We start from the raw sequence: 19,041 nt of genomic DNA on the forward strand, positions 1-19,041 counted from the left end.
TAAAAAAAGATCCCAAAACAATGATTTTATGGCATGCCCCTTTAGGTCACCCTGGTTCAACAATGATTTGTAAAATAGTTGAAAGTACTCACGGTCATCCATTAAAAGGTTTAAAACTTACAAAAGAAAGTAGACCATGTGATTCTTGTTCTCTTGAAAAAATAATAACAAAGCATTCACCAGGCAAGATTCAGACAGAATCACATGCAATTAATTTACATCTAAATAATTTAATAATTATTGCATGTCAATTGGAATTATTGTTGAACATCTTGTTCCGCATGTGTATACACAAAATGGTTTAACTGAGTCATTAATCAAACGCCTTCAATATATTGCTAGTCCATTAATAATGAAAACTAAACTATCGGTTACAATTTTGGGTCATGAAATTTTACATGTTGCGCATCCATTCGTGTAAGGACAAGTTCTGATCATAAACATACCCATTATCAACTTGCAATTGATATGGAACCAAATATTTCTCATTTAAAGATTTTTGATTGTGTAATATATATTCCAATATCTCCACCACAAAGAATAAAGACGAAACCTTAAAGGAGGTTGGTAATATATGTGGGATATGAATCATCATCTATTATTAGATATCTTGAACCTTTAATAGGTAATATTTTCCAGACAATATTTGTTTATTGTCATTTTGACAAAATGAAATTTCCAACATGATATAACATGATACGTACCACATTTATTATATTTAGAAAATGATATAACATGATATAGAAAATGATATAACATGATATGTACCATGTTTATTACATTTATCAACATCTTGTGGAAAAATAAACAATTAGAAAATGATATAACATGATATGTACCACATTTATTACATTTGAACCCATATATTACAGGAAGAATATGTAAAGAAAATAGTGCACTTACAAAATTTAGCAAATCAACTACCATATTCATTTACTGATTTGAAAAGAGTGACAAAGTCACATGTACTAGTCCTAAATATCTCATCTAGGATTGATATTTCAAAGCTAAAAGATATAGCACGTACATCTAAGGCATACTTGAAGCGTGACCGACCTATGGGACCCAAAGACAAAAATCTTTGAAAAAAAAAAGGAATATAAAAGATAAATATTATTGAAAGTGATCTTGAAAATATACTAGATAATAATAAATCAATAACTGAAAAACGTATGCTCGAAGAAGCACAAGATGGTGATAATGAGATCATTGATAATGAAACTGAAAACAAGAATGATCTCGATATTTTAGTCAATTATGTTAATACGGGAAATTTGTGGAACCGAAAAGGTATGAATATTGATGATATATTTTCATTCTCCATTGTATGTGAAATCATGAATGAAAATGATGATCCCAAACCCAGAACCATGAATTTTTTTTCAAAATATAACTGATTGGAAAAATTGGAAGGGTGGAATAGATACTATGTTAAATTCTCTTAAAAATCGAAAAGTATTTGGCACTATTGTGGCTATTCCTAATGGTGTAAAACATGTTGAGTATAAGTGGGTCTTTGTAAGAAAATGAAATGAGAAAAATGAGATTGTCAAACACAAAGCTCGTCTTGTTGCAGAAGGTTTTTACAAAAGATCGGAAATTGATTATGAGGTAACATATTCTCCTGTTATGGATACTATTACTTTTCGTTATTTAATTGGCTTCTCAGTATTTAACAATCTTAATATTTATCTTATGGATATTGTTAATGCTTATTTGTATGGATCACTTGATAGTGATATATAAATGAAAATCCCAGAAGGATTTAAGATGCTTGAGACATCAAAACCTTGAGAAATGTATGTAATTAAGCTGCAAATATTATTGTATGGCTTAAACAATCTGGACGTATGTGGTATAATAGGATAAATGAATATTTTCTTAAAGAATTCTATGAGAATAATCATATTTGCCCCTGTGTTTTTATAAGGAAAACCATATCCGATTTTGTAATAATTGTCGTCTATGTTTATGATTTAAATATCATCGAAACTAATAGAGAAAATAAAGAAGCAAGAGATTACTTAAAGAAAGAATTTGAAATGAAAGATTTAGGAAAAACGAGGTTCTTTCTTGATTTAAAAATTGATTATACTAAAAATGGTATATTGGTGCATCAATCAAATTATAAAGAAATGGTATTGAAAAGGTTTAACATAATCAAAGCAAACCCTTTGAGTACTCTAATGATGAGTAGAACACTTAATGTTAAAAATGATCCATTTAGACCTAAGAAAGATAATGTATGAGACATTGGCTCTAAAGTACCATATCTTGGACCCATTGGGGGCATTGATGTACCTTGTTAACTGTACAAGACCTGATATAGCTTTCACAGTGAATATACTAAAATGATCGGTTCATGTTCTACAAAACGACATTGGAAATGAATAAAACATATATTTTGATATCTCTGAGGTACATCTGATCTTGGTTTGTTTTATTCTAACAATACAAAATGAATTTTGCTTGATTATGCAAATGCATGATATTTATCAGATCCACATTATTGTTGATAATAACAAGTGTGAGTTAGAAACTTTGAGAAACAGAGTTTGAGGAAGTCCCACATAAATGTGAAGACTTGAGCCTTTATAAGTGGGAGAACCCACACACCTATCACCTTAAGGTTTTTGGTGAGTATGTGGTATGCCTCTCACAAATGTGTGTTGCTCTTAAAGAAAAGCCCCAAAGTGAAAAATGCTCTATCGTGTTGAACCCCTAAATTAATGTTCCGACAATAATGCTAAGCCACATACTGGATATGTGTTTACATATGGTGACACTACAATCATGAAGATCTGAAGAAAAAAACACTTGTAGCAATTTCTTCAAATCATGTTAAAGTATTTTTCCTTCATGAAGCAAACAAAGAGTGTAGGTGGTTAAGATCAGTGACTCGGCATATCCAAGGAGTGTATGATTTAACAACTGATAAGAATTCAGAATTTTTGTATGAAGATAATGATGCATGTGTTACCCAGATGAAAGAACGTTACATCAAAAGTGACATAATCAAGCATATTTCTCCAGAGTTTTTCTCTTTCACACAAAAACTTGAAAGAAATAAAGAGGTCAATGTTCAATATATTTGTTTGAGTAAAAATGTGTCAGATCTCTTCACAAAGGCACCCCCCCTTACATTAGTTTTCAAGAAACATGTACAAAACATTGGAATGCGTCACCTTCGAAATCATTGAAAAAGAACTATATGTGTTTGGTTGAGGGGAGCATAATGTTGTACTTTTTTCCCCTTATTAAAGTTTTTATCACAATGAGGTTTTTCCTAATAAGATTTTTAACGAGGGAACATATATTCCCTTAAGATTCTCTCCGACAAGACACCAATGGAGTACTATGATAGATATTTCAAAAGGGAGTGTTATAAGAAATTAAAAAATCCTAATATTTTATAATTATATAAATCATATGTGTTACTATTATTTTTAAATATCTATCTAGAATGCCAACTTAAAATAGTAATGTGAATTATCTATCATAATGTCAATTTAGAATAGTAACATTTTATTTACAATGTCAACTTAAAATAATAATATGAACTACTATATTTATATAATAATTATAATTCTAGTAATATAGATACCTCCCTTTGTTTCATGTGAAAATATATCACTTTCTTTAAAAAAAAAATCTAAGAGATCATCTTACTTTCTATTCCTTATATTCATTAATTTGATATATATTCTATTAGCTCACAAAGAAATATTCAAATATCTGATTTTCTCAATACATACCACAGTTTAAAATCAAATACTTGTTATATTGTCTTAGAGTGGAAAAAAAATTGGGAAGAAGATTTAACTCGTATTACTTTTTATTTATTTATGGCAAACCAATACCAATCATGTCCCTATTTCAATCATAAGAACAAAGAATGCTCAAATTTCTACTTCAATTCATTTTTAATGCTAAAAACAAAATCACCAAACTATTACAAAAGCATATGTATTCTACCAAATATTAGAAGAATTAAGCAAAAGATAAAACATATTAATATTTCAATTGCTCACACAATTTTCTTCTTTCCTGCTATTAGAAATTCTCATAAGCATTAGTTTAACATATGTAACTTTTTATAGATAAGAAACAGATACTAAGATAATGATTCATCAAATCAAACACTTGTTTAATAATGAAATTATATCCATTTTTGCTTTTCATCATGCTCCACATGTGGTTGCTAAGATCAGATATATACCTAAGAATGACAGATGGACATTGCCTAATTTTTGCTTGGAGTGTAGAAAATATGTATGTTTAAACTTCTATAGGATTTCTGGTCTTTACACGAGTCATTGAATGATACGGACAGTGTGTCCATGTTTGGATTTTATACATGAATAATGAATAGTACCTTCGATTCCAAAATATATAAAAAATTGGATTTAATTAGAATACACTGACAGTGTAAAAGAATTTTATACTGTCAATTAATTCTAGATGTTGGATATTGAAATATGTTTGACTTTTATTTTAAGAATTTATAAAATAATACAAACGGATAATGACGATAAATTGATAGTGTAAATCTTTTTACACTAACCGTAATCCCTAAAAAATCTTATATCAAAATATACATAAATACTTGGCCTCCAATTTAATGTAAGTTATGACAAACGAGAAGTAGAAATGAAAAAAGTACATCGACAAATTATTGTTGTAATTAACCAGTCACAGAATCAAATTATTAGTACTACATGTGTTATAGATATCATTGGGTCCACCTCACAAATACGCGTAGTAAATCAATACAATAAGTTTTTTCTAACAATAGGCCTTGTAATGTTTATTCACTTGTTTATTACAAACACAAGGCTAACAATATAAAGTACTTTGATATTTTTTTGAGAATTTGAGAATTTGAGAATTTGGACTCTCTGCTTACAGATTGATTAAATATTATGGCTAGTTTGGTTTGGTGCGCATAATAAACATTTTATCTCAATCCATTTTTCATGTCATATAAAATGTTCATTCGAAAACTTATCTAATTTACCCTATCTAGTTAAAATTCTTTAAATTAGATCATAAACTAACATGATATTATAAAGAAATAAACTACTATAAACATGATATTAGCTCTTCATGGATGTATGTGGTTTATTCTTCAATTATTTTTATCTTTTTTCGAGAGGATAATCTTGATGGAATCTTTTTTAATGTTGATTGATCCATCTTTGGATTGGGGTGTCTTGACCCTTGTTGAAAATAAAATTGTTTCCCAAATATTTGAATAAGAGTCACTTTTTAATAGAAAATGGGTTGTATGTCTATAAAAGGGATAAACTCTCTCAAAAAGATTTTTACATGAAGAGATGATGGGTAAGTTTTGTTAAGGATTTAGGTTATTTTGAAGAAGTCGTTCATCGAATGAAGTTTCCCGAAAATCCTTAAAGTACCTCATAGACATCCACCTACTGATTAGTGATGAATGCTCATATAAAAAGAAATATGAAAATTATTTTCTATAAATCCTAGATACCTCTAACTTTTCGTTATCAATTTATTTGGTGCGACCTACTTACTTTATTAATGATTTTCTACAAAACAATGAAGAGGTGAGAATCATAAAAATACTCAATTTATAAGAATAAGTAGATAAGATTTTGAATTACACTTCTAATTAATACTACTATAAAACAAAAAAAAAATTGTTTGATTTAGAACATATATATAACTTAGAGTGCCGAGGTAAGTAAGATGACCATGGTTTATAATGATGTCTCTGTACTTCTATTTTAAAAACATATTAAATGTTGCTGGAATTAATCTTGTGAAATTTCTTTGACTCACGTAAGAACACAAGAGATCATCTAGATCGTGATGGAATGAACTAGCCTAATCCGAAGTATTACTATATTTTTTGAGAAAACAATTCAAACAAAATGGGTTCAAATTTTGAAAAAATATAATTATAACAATTAAAAAAATATATTAAAAAAAAATTATATATTAATAAAAAATTAATTTAATTATAATTATTTTAAATTTTGATCAATCTTGATTTTTGTATATATTAAATTTTTATCATAATATTTTTTTTAATTATTAAAACTTTTTATAATATTTTATTTATTTTTATTAATATTTATGAAAAATTAAAAATTTCAAAATTTGGGAGGCACTAAATTTGGAACCCTGTGTCACTGCCCTTATACGACTAAGCTCGATCAAGCAATTTCAAGTTTAAGAAACTCTAAAAAAAAAACCTCTCTTTACATGATTGTTTGTTTACTAGTGCATGTCCTTTTTGTTTTTAAATTAGATGCTTTCCTAGGATTGATTTCTGACAGGGACCCACACACAGCACGAGTCATGCAATTTGTCACAAAAAGATCAGTTTGTTTAGTCGACTATGAAAAACAACAATCCCAAATTATAATCTATGTTCTGTTTTATCTGTCTGATAATAAGATGCTCAATTAAAAAACACAATGTCTAATCTTACAAGCATTCTAATTCATTCTTCTAATGTTGCTAAATCTATTTGAACTTATTTAAAAGATTTTGCTTTTTATCGTTAAAATGTTGCCTCACCCGTAATAGCTAGCTTGCATTTCTTAGAGAAAGTTGTTGCTGCTTTTGACATTTATTTTAAGTTTCATTAAAACATGTTATGATTAAGTTGCATAGCTACTAGAATTCCAACATGCATTATCATAACCTAATCAAACTTCTTGCTGTCTATTGTTTTAATTTTTTTTTCTTTTCAAATGACAGTTTGATAATATATTCATTTTGAGGTAGCAATTAATAATAGGTTACATATGCCATATAATAAATGTTATTGCAAGAAAATTATATATTTTTATAAAAATGATTAATATTTTTCATCAGGTGCAATTTGTTTAGAACCTTCTTAGCGCAGGGAGCTACCATACAAGTTCAGTTGATCTAAGTCTCAAATATGTTTAATGGTTTTCAGCATCTAACGCTTATTAAATAGTGGATTGTTATAACCGCTTTACTATATAAAGAAAAGGCACGAAGAATTCAGTTACATAATTTAAAATTTAATTTACATTTACTTTTCTTCCTCACATACTGACATGGGCATTGTAGTTTTAACCTTGCAGGTCAATCCCCTCTCCACAGTGTCGGAAGCTCAGATCCATCGCAATCCTCCGTAACCACCGATTCTCCATTCATTTCTAGTTCCGCTATGGAACAGTGGTACCGTATATGAGAATCAACTTCTTATTTCCGTGTGTTCTACAATTGCACGTTCGCTCCTCAACTCATCGATTCGAAACCTCCCAGTTTATTAGATAAAGAGTTCTCAAAATCGAGCGCGAAGATCCATTGCGTTCGACTTGATCAAGTAGCGTATCAACTTTAATATTTTGAATCTCCATATTCCAAACTTCCAAACTTCTCAATAATGGTTGGATCCAATGTTAATCGTTCTGTCGCAACACACAAAGTCGTTGTCGCCAATGTTGTCGCTCAAGTAGCGATCAATCAACCACCTCACCTCATGTGCATGGTGTCACAAATCAAGTAGTAGATAGTCCGCTGCATCCATATCTCTTCCAAGCTCCTCAAATTGTTGGATATATTCCAATGCCTCTGATTATGCCTTTGTTACCACCTCAAGCTTGACAACCTAAAACGTTGTCTAGTTTTCAACTGTTGCGAGCCAACCTTGGGATACAAGGCGCAAATAAACTGCTAAACAACATGTACAACATCGTTCGAAAGCAAAATTCATAAGCAATAGAGGATAGATTGCTTCGTCTCAAAGAAAATCTGCATAACGCGCCTCCACGAGGAAACACCGTGCAAGACGTAATGTCGAAGAGAAGCCAAATCGTTATCCTTGAGCCGATCACAACGAGTAAAGACGATGCTCCAAGATCTCAAAATCACCAGAAGGAAAAAAAATAGAGTCCTTCTTAGAGCCCCGAGGGAGACCGAGGCAGCCATGTTCCTCCATAGGACTAGATAGAGAAACAACCGCCAACAAATCCGTTTAAGAATCCTCTATGCACCCTCATTTTTTATAGAAAAATACTTAAATTAATGGAGAAGTATCCTAAGTTGGGTGAGTACAATGCGAAGGGAGACCTAGACGAGTATGTGCAACTTGTCAACGAATAATTATAATACTTCCATGCCGACGAAGCCTCAAAGTGTAACTTATTCACACTAACTTTGGTTGGCCCGACTAGGCTATGGTTCAACGCTATACCTGACATAAGCATTGAGTCATGAGAGGATTTCTGCGAGAGGTTCACCATGCTATCCCTTCCCCTGTCTCCACATATCGAAAGGATGATAACTCGCTGATCACAAAATCCTCCTTATCACACACAATCACAAGCTTGTCTCCAACCATGAACTTCATTTTTTGATGTAAAGTGGATGTTACCGCACCAACAACATGAATCCATGGTTTCCCCAACATGAAGCTGTAAGCAGGATGAATGTTCATTACATGAAAAGTAACAGTGAATTGGTGAAGACCCACATAGATCGGAAAATCCACCTCTCCAATGACTTCCCTCCTTGATCCATCAAAAGCTCATACAAAAAGTTAACTAGCCCGCATCTCTGATCCTTCAAACTGCAATTGACTTAGTGTGCTCTTAGGAAACACATTAAGTGAAGAGCCTGTATCAACCAAGACCCTAGAGACTAAAGTATATGCACAAGTAACAGAGATGTGCAAAGCCTTGTTGTGGTTGTGCCCCTCGGATGTCAATTATGCTTCATTAAAACCCAAGTATCGACTTGAAGTGTTGTTAGCCACTTCGTCATCAAACTGATCAATCGTAATTTCTTACATCAAACTGATCAATCGTAATTTCTTACATCACGTGAACGGTGTTAAGAATTTTCAGCAGAGCCTTGCAATGAGCCTCCGAACTAAGTAGCAATGATAAGATTGAAATCTTGGAAGGAGTTTGACCCAAATGGTCAACAATCTTGAAATCACTCTTCTTAATTGTCATACCCTCAAATTTACCTTATCCCATATCATCTTCTTGAGCCTTAAGCTCTAAGCGTACATCCCACACATATCATCTCATATGCATTTGTACTTAATAACCATAATAATCCATAAGCCCAAGGCATGGGATTCATCTGCAAAGCCCCAAGATCCCCTGATCATGTTGAGGTGTGCTCAAGCCACCTTAACCCAAATCCCATCCTCAAGCATCCCGCAAAGATTGGAGGATCACTCAAGGCATCTGACTCACTCCCCAAACCCAATTTGGATGGTGAGTCCCCTTTGAAGAAGCTTCAAGATTCATCTGAACACCCAAGAACCAAACCCTAGTTCATGATCTTCATAGCCATGTTATGACGAGTCCTTCGTAGCTTTTGCTTCACAAGAGGGCACTCTTGTCTAAGAGGTAGACGATGGACCATAATATCAGTATCTAGGTCGGACATGTCTTAGTATGACCATGTAATCCTTCAAGAGCTTGATCAACTTTTCCTTGACTTCTTCTTGTAAGACTGAGCCTACTCTGACTTCCTTGGCTTCCTCGTTCGATCCAAGGTTGACCACTTCAACTGATTCTTCATGTGACTGAATGACCTTTGACTTTTGCTTGAGCATTCTTGCCAATTCTTCGGGGGAGCTCGGAATCTTGATCACAATCCTCGCCGGCATGATTAATCAGGTTATCAAAGTCATATGAGACTATAACAGAATTGTCATTGGCATATGTCGAGGGTGATCTGCACGATTTAGAAAATCACCCTCGAGGGTGACATGGCTATGGACATCAATCAAATCACATTATAATGGAAATCCATGAAGGGTCTTTTGGAACGCACGCCGGTGGACATACTATGGTAAAGAAAATCTTGAGGGTCAGTTATTATTGGATGACTATGGAGGTTGATTGCCACCGCCACGTCCAAACATGCCATAAATGCCAAATCTACACCGACAAGATCCATGTGCCACCAATGCCACTCAATGTCTTAACATCACCTTGGTCTTTTTCCATGTGGGGAATTGACGTAATCAGACGCATAGAACCAACTGCCTCGAATGGGCATCACTTCATCCTTATGGTAACTCGGTTCATAAGGAAAGAAATCATTTGTTGTTATGGGGTTCCCAACAAGATCATTACTGATAATGGGTCTAACCTCAATAATAAAATGATGAAAGAGCCGTGCTGAAGCTTCAAAATGACCACCACAACTCATCGCCTTATAGGCCCAAGATGAATGGCGCCGTTGAGAAAGAAAACAAGAACATTAAGCAAAACATGCAGAAAATGGTGGAAACCTATCAAGATTGGCACGAAATTCCCCCGTTCGCATTACATGGCTGTCATACCCCAAAATTTGCCCATCAATAGTTCAAGACATTTTTCAGGGGCATTCCGACTCATTTTATGGCACTGATCTTAAAGGGACAAAGGCCCAGCTCACGAATGGCCCAATCCAGAAAATGGCCCAAACTGGCCTGTTCGCTACACGCTCGCCTAGCGAACGTTCGCTACACGCTCGCCTAGCGAAGCAAACGTTCGCTACCAGCTCGCCTAGCGAGGCTGACAGACAACAAAAAATTTCGGGCTTCGTTCTGAGCCCATTAGGTCATAGAAAAAGGCATTATAAATACCAGCACTTCAGTAATGAAAAAAAAGGACGAAAAAAGGAGGAAAGGAGAACTCTAGCAAGCAAACCCTAGCGCTCACAGACGGAAAACCCTAAAGGAAGCCCTGAAGGAAAAGCCGGCGGCAGCAAGGTCACTTCCGCTCAATTCGATCCGATCGGCCAACTCAAGGTTACAATTCGATTACAAACAGGTTGGCATTGCTATTACTACCTTATGTTCTTAATTTGCATATGATATCATGATTGAATTTATGAAACTATCTTAAGTTTTACATATGAATTTAAGTATGCATGAACACTTGAATGTCTAACCACATAATCTCTGTAATGAATGCTATAAAGTGTGAAGCTTGCTGCCATTATATCGTTATTAAAACCGGAATCCGCAGCCGCTCGCTAGCACATCGCTAAGCGAGCATGCAGCGAGTATTCGCTAAGCCTTCGCTAGGCGAGGCAGGCGCGAACCTGACAGTAGCCAACTTTTCTGTTCTGACTCTTCATTCATGTTTTATCATAGCCAGGCATTGTTTATCTGATCCTATTACTGTTGTGATTTCCTTTGCGGTGTAATCCTCGATTGCACCCTGATTTGGTATGCTAACCCGTTTGTTAAATTTTGCAAAGGTTCATATGTCCCAGAAAAAAAGACCGCCGTTAGGTCTTCCACTTTATTTGCGGGATACCCTTGTGGAGGCTCACCCTAAATTTTAATAATTAATTTTAATGTGTTAATTTTAATAATTAATTTTAATGTATTAATTTTAATGTATTATTTTTAATGTATTGATTTTAATGTGGAGCTTCATCATAATCACCTAATTAACTTTAAAATGTGGCCTTTAAATATGTGATCTTGGACCCCTCTTTTGCCTTATGATATTACGGTATTACGGTCATGTCCCGCGAATGTAGGGATACACTTAGCAAAGACCCTTCGATTAAATCATCATAAAATAAATCATGGTCCCTCGGATGTTGCCTTCGAAAATACAATTTTGTCCCTCGATGACCCTTCGGTGTAGCCTACGGTTAAATGATGATCGTCCCTTCGAATGCTAAAGTATCCTTACAACTGTTACCTTCAATGACCTATCGATGACCCTACGGTGACCCTTAAACATCCAAAGGGTAAGATTACTTACTTCTCAATAGTAAGGACAGTTTTACCCTCATAAGGATAGGAAATGCCCATAACGACCTCAGGAAGGTATAACTCTCAATTACTGGATCATAACCTAAAACATTTTCCACCCCTCACACTTTACACTTTACAAATCCTAGAAAATCACCACTTGGTATACATTCATACAAGAATCATTACCGAGTCATATTTTTCTAAACAACTTTCAAAACTAAACGAGATAACCACTTTGTATACATTCATACAAGAATCATTACAAAGTTAAATTCTCTTTTCAAAACCTTTTCTAAACCGCTTTCAAAATTAAACGAGATAAATACTTTGTATACATTCATACGAGAATCATTACAAAGTTAAACTCTCTTTCAAACATTTTTTAAGCAATTCACCGACACTTTTTCAGACAAAAATATAAGTGATCCAGCAATTAAGAGCCCATGGATAACCATGGATACAAAGGGTGCTAATACCTTCCCTTTGTATAATGTACCTCCCGAACCCAAAATCTATTGAGGTCTTTCCTGTTCTTTTCCACCTTTCCTTATTGGATAAAAGAAAAGTCGGTGGCGACTCTTGCTAACCGCGACATTGCGATAAAAAGCAAAACACCCTAAGTCAGTTCACCGTATGACAGAACTGGCGACTCTGCTGGGGACACTTTAAAAAGAGAGGTTACCTTAAAAAACAAGATCACTTATTTAAAATTGTCTGATTTACTTTTAAGGGATTGCTTGGGTATTCTTGAGTGAAAGATCCTACACCCGGATCTAGTGTACCTTAGGTAAGTAGCAATAGATCATCGCGACTATCCGGCGTATACTGGAATGGTTAAAATGATGGCTACGGTTAATGTGACACTTTGGTTGTCCTGATGTTCCTCATGTTACTTAAGGAAAAATTTGGCTTCCGCATGGTGTCATTAAAGCATTAACTAGACCTTTAGAACCCTAATTGACTCATCCTAGCCATTAGAAAGTAGTGAGATAACTGACTTCGGTTCCGACTGGGGTTGGTTGAGACTCGATACTACACTCTTTGAGATTGGACTTTAGGGAAGCTTCGGTCAACCACTTGGTGTTGCACTGAAGTGGACTTAAAGGAAGGTCGATGATCTGAGATCCTTTTAGAACCCGGTTACTATTCTAGGACAGGTTGAACCAACTAAACTTCAGTGGGGAGGGTACTTACCTATAGAACTCATGCAAGCCTTAAAACCTAGGAATGATGGTTGTGTGACTTGCTTGTGCTTGTTATTTATTTAACCTCATAACATCATAACATCATGACATCATAACATTGTACTAACCATTTCAAGGACTTAGGGATTTAACTTTGCTCTGTTTTGTAAAAAAAAAAAAAAAAGTCTCCTTTTTTTTGGTAGTCTATACAAAGTTAAATTCCAAAAGGCCTTGAAAACATTTCATACATTGCATAGCATGACATAACATTGCATAACAGGTACTCTAAAGGGATCAGTGTTCTCACGGTTTTCCTCCAAACAGAAAAATGGACCTTGAACAAACTGTCAAGGATCTCCATGCTCAGAATGCTCAACTCCAGGAGATGATCTTGAAATTATCCAAGGGGCAGGAGGAACTGAAAGCTCTCTTGCTCGAGCAAAAGGAAGACAAGAAACTGGTGAGTTACATTAACCCGGGAAGAAGGCTCAAACGACAGGCCACCAGAGTCGAGATTCGAATTCCGAAGGATCAAGAAGAGGAAACAGAGACAGATTCAGAAGATGAGAATGCTGATCCTTTCAACCCTGAGGATGACGATGAAGATTATGAGAATGAACAATACTCTCCAAAAGATGACAAGTACAAGTTGTTGGAAGAACGTATGCTAGCTATGGAGGGTCAGAAGGCGCCCGGTCTGGATTTCGAAAGCTTGGGTCTGGTCTCCGATGTGGTCATTGTAACACCCCGATAATAATAAAATAATTATTTGAATTGAGTTAATAATTTATTTATTAATTTAATTAAATAATTGGAAATTTTGTTATTATTATTATTGGATTATTATTTTGGAAAATATATAAGTTGGACTTAAGGAAATATCCCATTTGGTAAGAAAAAGTTTTACGTGAAACAGAGAACGATCGTGAAAGAAGAGGAAAAGGGCAAAGAGACAGAGCGAGGGCTGAAGGTTGAAGAAGGAAGGGCTTGAGCTTAGAGATTCGCCGGATTAACTCAGGTAAGGGGGGTTTATCGTCAATTAACGGGTATTATGGGATAATATGTCATGGGTAGTGATAAGCTGTTGATTGACCCTAATTGGGAATTGTGAATGCTGAAATTTTGTTGGATGAACCGTGTTAGAAGTTGAAATTTAGTCGGTAATTGAGTCTGTTGTAATTTCCCGATCGTATGGTTTTTACGGAATCGGATTCGGAGGTCCGGAAGTCCTCCAATGGCGGAAAATGCGGAGAATTCTGCATTCTGCCTTGAGTTAGCGCAGGAACAGCTTCTGTCTTGCGTTAACCGGTTAACCCAGGGTGTTAACCGGTTAACACTGTGTTGGATTATGAATATGTGCTGTTTTGTCTGCGTTAACCGGTTAACCCAGGGTGTTAACCGGTTAACACTGTTGTAATTTCTGATATTTGGCTGTTTGTGCTGCGTTAACCGGTTAACCCAGGGCGTTAACCGGTTAACACTGTTAAATTTTGAGACAGAAGGCGTGTTGTGCTGCGTTAACCGGTTAACCCAGGGCGTTAACCGGTTAACGCTGTTGCAGAGTGGAAAAATGTTAATTTTAATGTTGTGTGCCTATTTGAGGGTTGGCCTATGTTGGCCTATGATGTAATAGAGATTAATTCCCGCTGTTTTGAGCAGTATAGATATTAGTGGAGTGTGCTAATATTGTGGTTGTTGTTTGGCATGATATAATATGCTTTTGTGATAAATTGTGTTGATAATGTGGAATGGTATACATGATGTTGTGAATGTGTGCATTTGTGAATAGACTATTTTATGGCTTAGAGTGTGAGCATGTGTCTATTCTTGATTATCGTTGATGTTGCATTGCTAGGTGATTAGCATGCGTATTGTGGCCTTCGGGTGGTAGCTAATTCCCATGGTGAGGAATTAGTGAGTAAATCATGTTGATTGTTGTTGTTGTTGTTGCATGCTAGGTGATTAGCGTGCATATCATGGCCCATTTTGGGGTGGTAGCTAATTCCCATGGTGAGGAATTAGTGAGTGAGTCACTATGTCTCAAATGAGTGGGACTAGTGAGCTTGGTAGCCGTGCCTGGATTTGGACGGTGAGGTTGAACTATATGTTCACAACATAGTCGGTACCGCATGCATAAGAGTCTCATTGCACAATGAATGTATGGCATATGATATGAATGGATGCATTCCAGTATCATATGTGTGTTGTGTGTTGTGTTGTAATGTTGAATATGATTGAGATTTTTACTGTTGAATATGATGGTTGGATGGATATTGCCGTTGCTGAGTGCGTAGTTTGACTAGGGTGAATTAATGTGTTATTTACTTAGCATTACATGTTGTTCTATAATGCTTATTATATTGATTGAAGAACTCACCCTTACAACTATTTTTCAGGTAACGAGCAGTGAGTTGAGTAGAAGCTAGTGCTATGGAGTCTAGTGTCGTCCTTAGTGGGTCATGCTCTGGTAGATGTAACATCGGGAGGGGATGTTTGACCATGTTTTAATTTAGTTGTTGATCAACTTTACATGTAATGTAGTACATGCTTTGAATGTTGATGTTTTGTATCCGCTGCGTATTATGCAACTGTTTTATTTGATAAATAAATGAGCATGACAGGATGTTTTGATAAATGTTTGTGAAATGATTGTGTGACACCCTTCGGGGCATAATTACTCTGATTAACATGTTATTATTTTAATTAAATAATTTGGGGTATTTAGAAGGGTGTTACAGTCATTCCTCGCAAATTCAAGATCCCCACTTTCACTATATACGATGGGGCATCTTGCCCTCAGATGCATCTGAGAGCTTATGTGAGAAAGATTCAGCCGTATACCACTGACAGGAAACTATGGATCCATTTCTTCCAAGAGAGTCTGTCTGGCACACAGTTAGAATGGTACTATCAGCTCGAGAGCTCTGACATCCACACCTGGACTGACTTAGCGACAACCTTCTACAAGCACTACCAGTATAACTCTGAACTAGCACCTACTCGGCTACAGTTGCAGAATATGACTATGGGATCTAAAGAAAGCTTCAAAGAATATGCTCAAAAATGGAGAGATTTGGCTGGCAGAGTCAAACCCCCTATGACCGATCGAGAATTGGTGGACATGGTCATGAGCACACTGACTGGCCCATTCTACAGCCATCTATTGAGGAGTTCCTCATTGGGTTTCACTGAACTTATATTAACAGGTGAACATGTTGAAAGTGGCATTCGAAGTGGGAAGATACAGGCGACTACCTTTGATCCTCCGGAGACTCCTAATGGCATCACTGCCCCTCTGCCTAATCATGACGAGACTGTCAATGCTGTGGAAGATACTGATAACGATTATGAATTGGATAGCTGGATTTTCCCAATAATTGATGACGGACTCAATAATTGGAAGGCTGAAGACACTATCCCGATTTCCTTTAGTCAGGAGTAATTGTTGTTGCTATTTTTGTGTTTCAAAGCATTGTGTCTATACCCAGGGCATAATAGCTAATTTTAAGGGTTTGTCATTTTCATAAGCATATTCATATTCAATAAATCAATGGACTTTTTGCATTCAAATATTGCGCTCTTTATCCTCTCATTTTTCAAACAAGCTATGTTTTCTTGCACACACTCACGTAACAATTTGCCGATCCATATCCACTCTGGATCCTGTTGGTAATGACTCTGCTACTGTTCATTATGACTTTGAAAATCCGATCTACCAAGCCGAGGATGGAAGTGAGGAAGATTGTGAAGTCCCTAGAGAACTTGCCAGACTGGTACTACAAAAGACTATACAGCCGCATGAGGAATCAATTGAAATTGTAAATCTGGGTACTGAAATAAACAAGAGAGAAGTCAGAAGTTTCTTGGGGCACTCGAATTACATTGCCCGATTCATTCCACACTTGATTGCTACCTGCAAACCCATCTTCAAATTACTAAAAAGGAAAAATCAAGAGATGGTATGGAATGATGAATAACAAAATCAGGAAATATCTCCAAGAACCTCCAATTCTGATGCTACCAGTTGAAGGAAGACCTCTAACTATGTATTTGACCGTGTTAGAAAATTCAATAGGGTGTGCTGGGCAACATGACGAGTCTGGTCGAAAAGAGCACGCCATATACCGCCTTAGCAAAAGGTACCGACTGTGAAACAAGATACTCACAGCTCGAGAAAGCTTGCTGCGCTTTGGCTTGAGCTGCTCGCCGACTAAGACAGTATATGTTGAATCATACCACTTTATTGATTTCTAAGATAGATTCTATCAAATATCTATTTGAGAAACCTGCTGTCTCCTGAGAGAGTTATCACTGATAATGGTACTAAACTGAACTCTGCATGCAGTTCAAAATAAAACACCATAACTCTTCTCCGTACCGGCCAAAGACGAACGACGCCGTGGAGGCTGCTAACAATATCAAGAATATAACAGTAACATACAAAGACTGGTATGAGATGTTACCTTTTGCTCTTCATGGTTACCGCACTTCGACAGGGGCAACCCCTTTCTCTTTAGTCTATGGAATGGAAGCCGTTTTACCAGTGGAAGTTCAGATCCCCTCTCTAAGAATTGTGAAAGATGCAGGCTTAGATGAGGATGAATGGATTCAGACTCGACTCGATCAGATAAATTTGATTGATGAGAAGAGACTGGCGGCTATTTGTCATGGGCAGATATATCAGAAGCGCATGACCCAGGCATTCAACAAAAAGGTCAAGAGACGAGTGTACCAAATCGGCGACTTAGTTATCAAGCGTATCATTCTACCACAAGGTGATCCCAGGGGCAAATGGACTCCCACATACGAAGGGCCATTTGTAGTTAAGAAGGTATTCTCTGGTGGAGCCATGATGCTTGCTACAATGGACGGCGAAGAGTTCCCGCATCCTGTGGACGCTGACATAGTTAAAAAATACTACGCATAAAAGAGACCCGCTAGGTCGATGTACCTAGGCAAAAGTAAGGGCATCCCGGCGAACCAAAAGGGTTCGGGCAAAAATTAGGGATAAACATATAAAGACGTACACCCGGCAAGTCAAAAACCTGAAAAGGCGGCTTGGGCAAAAAAAGGGTATCCCGGTGGACTGAAAACCTGAAAAGGCGGTCCAAGCAAAAATTAGGGATTAAAGCGTATGACTATGCCCCGTTCTCTGTCTGCTCCAACCAAGTTCAAGGGACTGAACAAGCCAATCGCTTCTATCCGACAGCAGGAGATGAGATGCTTGAAGACATAATGACAGTAGTGGATTTAAAATCAATAGGACTTTTCCTGCATAGCTTTTTCTTTGTTTTCTCGGCAATTTCCTCTTACTAGGATTTCTGTCTCCTTGTACTCAAATTGCCTATTTATAGGCCCTCTTTCAAAATCAATACAATTTCATTTCCAAAAAAAATGCTTTTGTTTTACTTTCTCTGTTTTGTTTGCGTAAACGTCCATTGATTTAACTTGAATTGATATATGCATTTGAATATGATCAATGTTTATCAAAATACATGCATAAAATAACAATGACAATTACTAAAGGACTTCAGGATCGAGGAGAAGGTCTAACCAGGCTTTCCAATGAATCTGTTGCCAATTCTATTCCCCGGCTAAGCCAGTTATTCCCCAGAAGAAATGGGCATCATCAGACAGATTGATCCTCTCTTCCATCCCCAGCCAGGCTCTGTTGAATATTTCCACCATCAGACCGAAATCAACAACCCCCTGCCGAGAAAGGGTCATCATTACAAGTATCTCCAATCAGTAGATGGGGATTTATTTTCCCCAGTAGAGTCTCCAAGCAGAACTTCTCATACGCATAACTCATTCATTACATCATTTCACAGCATACGCATGCATACAACATTCGCATTTATTTCTTGGCATAACACGAAACATCTCATGCATCATGACATAGCATGAAGCTAACGTTTCTGTGCAGGTTAATTATCCTCCTGATATAGTCAAAGTAAAAGGTTCATTCAGACATACACCTTTATCAATTATGTACAAAAGTTCGGATACGTATTCCAGATACCATTCATGGGAACATTCATTCTGACAACACTCCGATATCCTCCTAATGATGGCATCTTTAAGCTCATCCCAGACATTTATTGCAAGTACAACATA

This window comes from Lathyrus oleraceus, chromosome 1, assembly GCF_024323335.1.
Source record: "Lathyrus oleraceus cultivar Zhongwan6 chromosome 1, CAAS_Psat_ZW6_1.0, whole genome shotgun sequence".
In the NCBI taxonomy this organism is placed as follows: Eukaryota; Viridiplantae; Streptophyta; class Magnoliopsida; order Fabales; family Fabaceae; genus Lathyrus; species Lathyrus oleraceus.